This window comes from Parasteatoda tepidariorum, chromosome 3 (assembly GCF_982258835.1).
Source record: "Parasteatoda tepidariorum strain Cologne lab strain chromosome 3, Ptep-v5.0, whole genome shotgun sequence".
In the NCBI taxonomy this organism is placed as follows: Eukaryota; Metazoa; Arthropoda; class Arachnida; order Araneae; family Theridiidae; genus Parasteatoda; species Parasteatoda tepidariorum.
Genome location: NC_141757.1, coordinates 98,016,817 through 98,026,937, shown reverse-complemented (window position 1 = coordinate 98,026,937; position 10,121 = coordinate 98,016,817).

Here is a 10,121-nt window from a genome sequence, read left to right as displayed (position 1 = left end):
TCAATTAGACAGCATAATGAACTGGTACTATTTAATCAAGTGATACCAAGGGTAAACAAAGCTACCTATTTAGGTCTAGTCATTAACAACAGACTGACCTGGTCGGATCATGTGAAAAATGTGAAGAATAAAGCCAATGCTGCAACTTTAAAACTGCAATCGTTAATGTACAGCGAAAAATTGAGCTTAAAATTGAAAAGGCTACTGTACATCTCCATGATAAGGCCAATCATGACCTATGCCTCGCCAGCATGGTGCAATGTATCAGAACGTGAGCTTGGGAAACTCACAGTAACGCAGAACAAGATCTTAAGAAAACTAACTGGCGCAGAGTGGTATCAAAGAAATGTCGACATACACACGGACTTAGAATTGGACAGTTTCGAACATCACTTTAACAAACTAAATCTGCAATGCAGCAAATTTCGACTCAATTTTTGAGTACGAAAATTTAGCAGAAGACGCCTCCCTGAGGCCAATTGCACACTTTTTCACAAGTGATGTAATTTTGACCATGTGAGAAAACTCAATGGCATTATTTATGGCAATATTAAAACACTAAATGTGGAAACCTAACTCGGACATGACATGTAAATATTTTATATATGAAGACAAAATCGTATAGATTTGTTATAATACTGACAATGCTTTGTAATGGGGCAAAATTCTAGAATGAATGAACATTGTACATAATGAAAGAATGGAATGTTTGATGTGATATAGAGATAAATCTAGGACAAATTTCTTACTAGAAGTAAATATTTATTGTATGGCTTAAATTTCAATGGACCTATACGTTGTATAATGGCACTATAATACACTGGACAATCCTAACTTAGGAAAAGATTGATAAGCATTGATAAAATCATTATGAATTGCAATAAGAGAAAGAGAACCTGTATGGTTAGTGTGAATGGAAGGAAAGAGATGTTAGAGAATTATGAATGAGATGACAGAGAATAATTGTACTAGGGGCGTACAATACTGGACAAACTTCTCATTAGAAGTTTAATTTTTACTTTTGAACTGTACTTTATGCGTTATTATTTACTGTATTTTTATGTATGTAACTACAAATGGCATCACTTTATGTGATACTACATGAGCAATTTGCTCATTACTAATTTTTCTACTTTCAATTTTAGATTTACAGCACCAGAAGGAAACACCTCCAGGAACTCATCTCACGATGAAGGGGTAAAGGGCCGTTCCGGCCTCAGGCACCCCGACCAACCTACAAGACAAGACAAGTGGGCCAGCCCAAGTGCTGCGGGGGCCAGACCCCCGAGCGGTTGGGTATCCCAGCTATCGTCTTAGATTCTGAGCTAAGCCCTTCACTCCGGCCCTTATCAGGGCCCTTCGAACAGAATAGAGGTAGCGAGTCCTTTGAAGGCGAAGGGACACAGGATCAGGAGCCCTCTGACTCCTTTGAAGTACCGATGGGGACGGCTGCGCCGAAACCGCACGGGCTTCCTGGGGAACTTTGGGTATCCAACATGGCTAGGCGCCTCCCTAGGAGAAGAAAAATAAACACGGCCAGTAGCGGCTAAAAAAACCACTGAGGAAGACTCAGATGAAAATAGCCCTACCTCCCCTAGTGATATTTATAAAGGGCATATGTTATACAATTATAACGCAATTATGAATAATATTGAAAGCTTAATAAGCGGATTTATGTACATTAATGACAAGCACGATTCCATTGAGGATAATGCTGAAGAACTAGTTAGATATACCCGATAATTCTTCCTTAGTATGAAACATTTCAAAGAAAATCAGGGTAAAATTCACCCCTTTTTTAATGAGATATAAAACCAAACCATTCATAAAATGGGCGATTTTTTCAAAAAGAATCACTTAGAAGACTCAGAACCCTTTAATGAACACTATGATAGGGAATCAACTACTAAGAGATTTAGGCGTAATGCTGAATTCCCACCACTTAACCCCGAATATGACCCTATGAATATTGATCTCTCAGATAATGAAGATCACTCTAATGAAAATAATGCAGGATTCACCCAAGTTAAAAAGAGCTCACAACCACCTCCCATAGTCGTTAAGGATAGCAGCTTTAAATGGAGCAAATTTAGAGAAAAAATTAACTCAATGCACCGGAAAAATGAGCGGTGAAAACTTCATCATCAAAACTTCTAAAATGGAGGATAGAAACCAAATCACAACCATGCTTAATGACGATAATATTTCTTATCATACTTACTCCCTACCAAACGAAAGGAAACTTAGAATAGTTCTAAAAAGTGTTCCTAAGGACTTCACACCCTCAGAAATACAAAATGATCTCATGGACCAATATAATTTACCAGTCTCAAATGTCATTCAACTTGAGAAAAGAAGAGACAATGTCAAACATAAACTACCAATATTCATAGTTGATCTCACTAGAGAGGGAAATTTTAAAGAAATTTATAATGTAAGATCAGTATTAAATACTAACATCAGAGTAGAAGATTATAAAAAGTCTGACAGACCACCGATCCGATGTCAAGACTTCTTCCACGGGCAGTCAAATTGTAAACACCCAGCCAGATGTGTTAAATGAGCTGGCTCTCACTTAACTAAGGACTGTCCTAATACACATACGTACTAAACTAAAATTCTGCAATTGTAATGGTGATCATACCGCCAACTCTACATCCTGTGAAAATACAAAGAAGTCGTAAATAAGATCAAAAATAAAAATTATAAAGGGAAGTCATATGATTTTAAAAAGAGCATCATAACTAGGAATACTGAAAACCCCAAGACTTATGCTAGCGTTGTCAAAAATAATGCCAATAATGAGGATCTCATTATGGAAAAACTCCTAATGCAGGCAATAGAGGCCTCAAACAATCTTCAAAAACTGATAGCTAAAGTTAGTGAACAACAATTTTCAAACTCTCAGAATACTGAGATAATAAACGGAAACCATAATATCAATCATGGCCAGAAATAACAATATTGTACCCTTGAGTATTATACTCTGGAATGCAAATAATATAACTACGAAAATGGCTGAAGTATTGGACTTTGTGGCCGAATACTCCCCCGACATACTAGCTATATCTGAAACGCATGCTAAACCTAATCAGAGGTTAAATATTCCACTATATAATTCTTACAGATGCGACAGAACAACGCATAAAGGAGGTGGTACAGCCATCTATGTTTCAAAGACTTTGAAATCGTCTCTGTATAACTCCAGCACTGTTGATAATATAGATGAGACCTCTATTATAATTAAGCTAATAGATCGATATATTAAGATTACCACCATCTATAACCCGCCAAACAATGATCTGAAAGAGAATCACTTTATTAATTTTTTTGATAGTAATATGGATACAATTGTTCTAGGCGACATGAACGCTAAGAATAAAATATGGGGTTGCAATGCTGATAATAAACAAGGACTGATGCTGCATAATATTGTGAAAAAACTAGGTGTTACTTTATATGCCCCCACTGAGCCCACTCACTATCATTATAGTCACAACTGCAGACCAGATATACTAGATATTATGATTACCAATATGTCACCAGCCTTTGCACTAAACGTAATCAACAACCTAAGCAGCGACTATCTCCCAGTGCTTATCAATACCAGTCTATACATTAAAGATGAAATAATTAAGAAGAAAAGCACAGACTGACTGCTTTATCACAACATCTTGACTATTAAGTTGAATCAACCTACTCCAATTCACTCGAATAAGGACATAGATAATGCCATTACTAAACTAAATAATACTCTAAATCTAGCCCTGCAAGAAGCAACAACTGAGAGAATTAAAAACCTGAACAATTACAAGCTTCCAAGCTCAATAAAGGAGAAAATAAGAATTAAAAACAAATTAAACAAGATGTATAAAAGAACTGCTAATCCATATTATAAGACAGACGTTAATAAACTAAACAGAGCCATTAAAGAAGAGTGTCAAAGATATAGAAACACCCTATGGAATGAGAAAGTTGCTTCCCTTAATAAAGAGGATAACTCTTTGTGGAGGATGGCAAAGTCTCTAAGGAGCAATCCCCCTGCTAATCTACCTCTTAAAGATAAAGATAAGATTGTGTATACAGACACGGACAAGGCCAGCGTTTTTGCTAGCATCTCCCAGGTGATGCTAGCAAAGTACAATCAATTCTCCCTTAATGTAGAACCCTCATGCAACTTCATTCTGCGTTAATCACCAAATCCCTTAATACAAAAAGAACCATTGATCTTCTGCAAAGCAAACTGACTATTGTTGAGAACTGGTGCTCCAAATGGAGGATCAAATTACATCCAGACAAAAGTCAACATATGATTATAAACAGCAAGATAAAATACGAGAAAATATCAAACATTAGGCTATTCAATATAAATATATCACCAGTTAAACAGGTGAAATACCTAGGCATCACTATCTCATTCAATCTAAGCTGGAGCAAACATATAGATGACATTATTAAGAGAAGCAGCAGAGGAGCGTTTTTTGCCCTGTATGCTTTATTAAATAAAAACTCCAAACTTGACTTGGCTAATAAGAGATCTATCTATCTACAAGCTATTAGACCAATACTGACTTATGGCAGCTCAGTACTAACCACCCTCACCAACAATTTAAAGAAAAAACTCTCAAATTTTGAAGGTAAACTATTAAGAACTATGTTGGGTGCCCCTCGGGCGATCAGCAACAACTCTATTAAAAAAGACCTAAGAATCGACGATATTCACCAATACATGGCTAAAATAAACGCCAAATTCTACAAGGATGCTAAAGATTGCAACGCATCTAATTTCAATAAAATCTTTGACTTAGAAATTATCAGTGATAATGCAAGCATCAGCCCTCTCACTGCATTTCTAACCTCAGACTGCTTAATATCTAAATATTACAACCAGAATCAATGAACACATATAATTACACACACACAGCTTAAACACCGGCAGATGACAAACCTGGTGAAGGAGCAACCGTCTCTGCAGGGTCCGATCTGGGGGAGTCACACTGCTGATAATATTCAGAATAGTGAGCAACCCGGCAAGAGCGGTGAATACCGGGACGGCCGGGTCACTATACTAACAGAGGTCCACTAACATTGTACATATCGAACCTACTACTTGTTAATTTTCTAATCTTTGTATATATCTGTAAATATAACTTTTCTGTAAATATACCAATTTTGCTGTTTTAGTATATATATAACTGACTTTATACCTTGTGCTCGTCATTATGTGCATAACTCATTTAATATTCTCGAACTTGACAATGGAGTTTTCTCCAATTTTTTTTTTTTAACCCTTTATCTAAATTGTTTAATTTAACTTATGCCTACCCAATTTTATGCCATTTCAATTTCGATGAATCGGTAAGTGGTAATCGGTCAAACTCACCAGAATTTGAAGTGAAACAAAATTATCCCTTTGAAAATATCCAGGGCCTGATTATCGCCTAGGCCCAATAGGCACGGGCCAACACTTTCTGGGGGGCCTCGAAAATTAGTAAAAGTTCACAATATTAATTTTTTTTAAAAAATACTGAAAGAAACAGTTTTTCTCAAAAAAGGCATTTTTTTATTTCAAGTTTTCTTTATATTGTGATAAACCGAACTCGTGTCAACATTGCACTCATCAAATTCGAAAGTACAGCTGAATTTTAATTGGTGCAATTTTTACTCCAACTGCTTAAGCAAATGCAACGAGAATGCATATTCGCAGAGTCTCTTATAAATGATTAGTCTCAACAAGAACTGAAAGTTTATTATTAACAAATATGTAAAGCTGTCGATGGAAGGCTACAATCTTCAAAATAATTCAGCTAATTAGTGACTTTTAGCAAAAATCACTGATTTCACTTGTTTGTGGTCACACCAAACTATTTTTATTTTCACACAACATTTTATATTTTGCTTTAATACTTAGATGCGTAAACTTTATCTTAACAAATAATATTCAATTGTCTGCTTTCAAAATTTTTTAGAATGTTTCTCTTGAATCATGCAGTTCAATGGATTCTTTTTATTGTTAGGACTACTGTTCAGAAATTTAATTTCAAAATATTTTTTTAGGGGCCCGGAAAAGTTTGTGGGCCTGAATTTGTCTTGATCGGTCCCTGAAAATATCGCCTCGCAGAATAAGCTGTAGTAAGCAGTTGCAAACTTTCTAACTGGAACTGGAGCAGGTATTGAGCTCGAGATATTGTTGTTGTTTCCATTTATATTGAAAACACCATTCATGGCTATCCAGCTCATGTTGTTTTATTGCGCCTGCATCGCCACCAGCGGGACAATTGATACAAAAGTTCTCGCTAAACTCAGCATCAGATCGAACATCTTAACTATGTGAAAAATTATTGAAGCTTAATTGTGTTATTATTATTTTTTAAATATTTTTTTTTTCGTTATTAAAAGTGATTGTCTAAAAACATGCTAGAGTCTTTTCTGCAATAAAAACCTTGATGTTTATTACCGTATTCGTATTCCTGTGGCAGTCCTGGAAGAGATCAGGGTAAATAAAACTTATTTTGTGTTATTGAACAGTTTTTTTTTTTTTTTCATTTCGCTTTAAAAATTGATAGCTCTAATGTAAATACACAAGAAGATGAAGATATTATGAAATTTTTATTTAATTCAGTAAACGAAGAAAAATATGAAACTATACATATGTGGGGTGTTAAGTAATAGAATCCTTTATGGAATATTTTTGAAATTCTTTAAAAAAAATGAACTAAAAGAACGTTAGTGGACACAATTATTATTTGCGGGAGAAATATACCGACGCTATCAATATACAATGAACCACTGCTCGGGAAGGCAAGACTGAAAATATTATAACCAGTTTGATTCCCAGAGGAAATAGAAAAAATGCGAACTGTGATTATTATAAACACACGAAATTTCATTATGATAAATTAAAAAATAAGTTGTAATACTTAAAATCAAGCTTCTCCTTGTTACGTCAATGTTCAACTCCGTAGCCTTGTTATTTTGAATCTAATCCAAAAGACAAGGGAACTTCTCGATCAAGTATTGGGAGAAAATTTGCCTTTGTGGAGGACTTTTTGAATGAAACTAACCAGCATTTGTGTTACATGGAGAGGGAAACCACGGTTAACCAGGGTTATATTGCAGAAAAAATCCAACCTGGCTTAGCTAGGAATTCGCATCGACCAGCCATTGCTGGGATTCGAACCTGGTTCACCACACTGGAAGTTAGGTATGTTTATTTAAATTGTTCAAATCATTTTGAGAAACAAATTCTCAAATTTTTTTACTTTGTTACAAGCTTTCAGAGGTAAAAATTTTATATACTAAAATTTAATTTGAAAAAAAAATTTTAAATTCTGTAACTATTTTTTTTATAAATTTTAACCACACAAAAATCTACCGTTAAATTTTTTATTTATTTTTCTGTATTAAATGCTATTAAATACATATTTGAAAAAATGTGAAAATTAATAACTATTTCAAAATAAAAAAATATAGCAAATAACGAAACTTATAAATATAGCAAATATAAAAACAAAAAATTATGACTTATAATAAAAAAACTAATGCTCATTAGAATTCAAATAATTGATTATTATGAATAAATAGATCAATAAATATAAATAGGAAAGCAAATAAAAGCAAATCTTACAGATTTTACAAAATTAACTAACATCTAATCAAATTAATTAGAAACACCCCATACATCTTCTGTAAATTTAAATTTTTTGTCTTCTTTGAATGTCGATTAAAAAAAAAGTTACAGGGGAAAGAGACAGTTCATTAAAAGGAACATTTGTAACACGTCATCGCAAAACCGTTTTTTGGAAAATCAACCATGGAAGAAAGATGGTCATCCGACTCCTTAGTATCATATTGTTGCCATTAAACTATTTCTTGGAGAGGGTGGAGGGGAGGGACAGATTGGAACTCAAAAATATGGAATAGATTTTGGATCTTCTTATTTTCTAAATCAAAGTGTCAATATTTTCAATCTCATTTCTTTTTATAAATCTCTTGGAAATTCATGTTGTTATTCACAAAAATAAAAAATTTAGACTATTTAAATATAAAATATCGGTAATCTCTATCATGTAAATAATATTTCTTAAAAGCCATCAAAAAATACATTAAACTCGAATGCAACAATTTCAATTTAGGAAAAAATTACACAGTTATCTGCTTATAATTTTTTCACAGTAGTTAATTAAACAATGCTAACTTTTTTCGCCATTTAATAAGTGAAATAATTTTCATCGGCACTTTTTCCTTTTGTCAAAAGATAAATTTTATATAGTTTATTTTCGTTTCATAGTATTCAAATCATGCATGATACTTGCAGCGAGTTTTAAATTCAAAATTTTAAAAATGCATTCAACTCGAATGCAACAATTTCAATTTAGGAAAAAATTACACAGTTATCTGCTTATAATTTTTTCACAGTAGTTAATTAAACAATGCTAACTTTTTTCGCCAATTAATAAGTGAAATAATTTTCATCGGCACTTTCTCCTTTTGTCAAAAGATAAATTTTATATAGTTTATTTTCGTTTCATAGTATTCAAATCATGCATCTTGCAACGAGTCTTAAATTCAAAATTTATTTCATGATTTATTTGAAACATAAATTTCTCGATTATTGGGACTATATATGTTTCATATTCTTATAATTTTTAACCAGGTGCTGCGATAAATTTAGTTTAAAAAATATTTTCATTACTAATTCATTTTAAGTGTATAGCGTTCGACTTTCTGTTACATATGAATAGAATGCGCTTTGAAATATTTTGTTAGAACGTCAAATAACTTTTGAAATTTTGACAAAGGATTTGGAGAAAACCGTTGTGCATCAAACGCATGAAATGTGCAAAAAGTGACAGAAAAATATGATTACACTAAACAAAAATTTATATTCTTTTAGTTAATAATTTGTTCTACACCTGAAAATTACACGATTAAATTAAAAATAAACATTATAATTTTCGTAATTCTCATAAATCTTTCAGATAAAAATTAATAATGAAATGAGTTTGTAGTGTTTTTTATTATATTTTAACGTTTCTAGAACAAGATCACGTGAATAATTATAAGCCTAGTCTAAATTACATGCTCTATATTATTTTTATATATATTTTGTGATGATCATGAGACATCAAATTTTGCATTTCTTTTTCAAAGGGTTCACATAGAAAATTGAAAATGAGAATAATTTCCGATTACTTACATTAATAAAATTAATTAAAAACAAAGCTTTTTGCAACCTCCCGGTGTGGGCAAGCAGTGCGATGGATGTTAAAGCTACTCAATATTTAGGGACAACTGATTCTTGTTGCAATAGCTTTTAACTAGCAATATAATTTTGGAATTGTTTAAAAAAAAAAACATACTGAGTTAAGCAAAACACATGAAAAAAGATCATAAAAAAGAAACCACTGAAATATGCATTACAAAAAGATTAAATCCGGGAAAAATATTTATTAAAGTTATAAAAATTATTTGTAATGCCTAACCCATACGGGATGAGTTTAATAAAACATTTCATTTATTCCATTAGTATAGAACTGATAAAGAAATTTTTCAAAAATAGATGCATCTTTATAAAACGAATTATGGAACGATACGATTTATGGAATTGATCACCCTACAAGTGGAATTTTGAAACTTTTGAAATATGCAAAAGAGTTCTACTTCGTAGCTATAATTGAGCAAATCCGACAAATTTAAAAATCTTGGGAACGAATCATATAATCAACTAAAAAAGAATCACGCACATTGCACGTACCCCAACAAGAATAACATTTCAATTGAAATTTCATTTTTAATTTATTAAACTTAAATCTTAAAAGTTGGTTAATTTTAAGAATACATAACTATGCTTCCAATTAATAAAGGTATACATTGCAAACGATTCCTTCGACACTTGTCCTTTGTTGCCTTAGTGAGAATATAACTTGTGATTGAATATTCTCGCGAAGCTGCCAAAAACGTTGAGTGCTTTGTTAAGGTCTGGTTTCTTAGGACAAGCGCCTTTTCTGGGCGTCAGCGGTAAGTTGATGTAGAGCTGACGCCAAAAAAATACTTTTTTGTTAGCTCAGCGTGAGCAGTCCGTCCAACGCAGACATTATCTCTCATTGCGCATGCGTTAA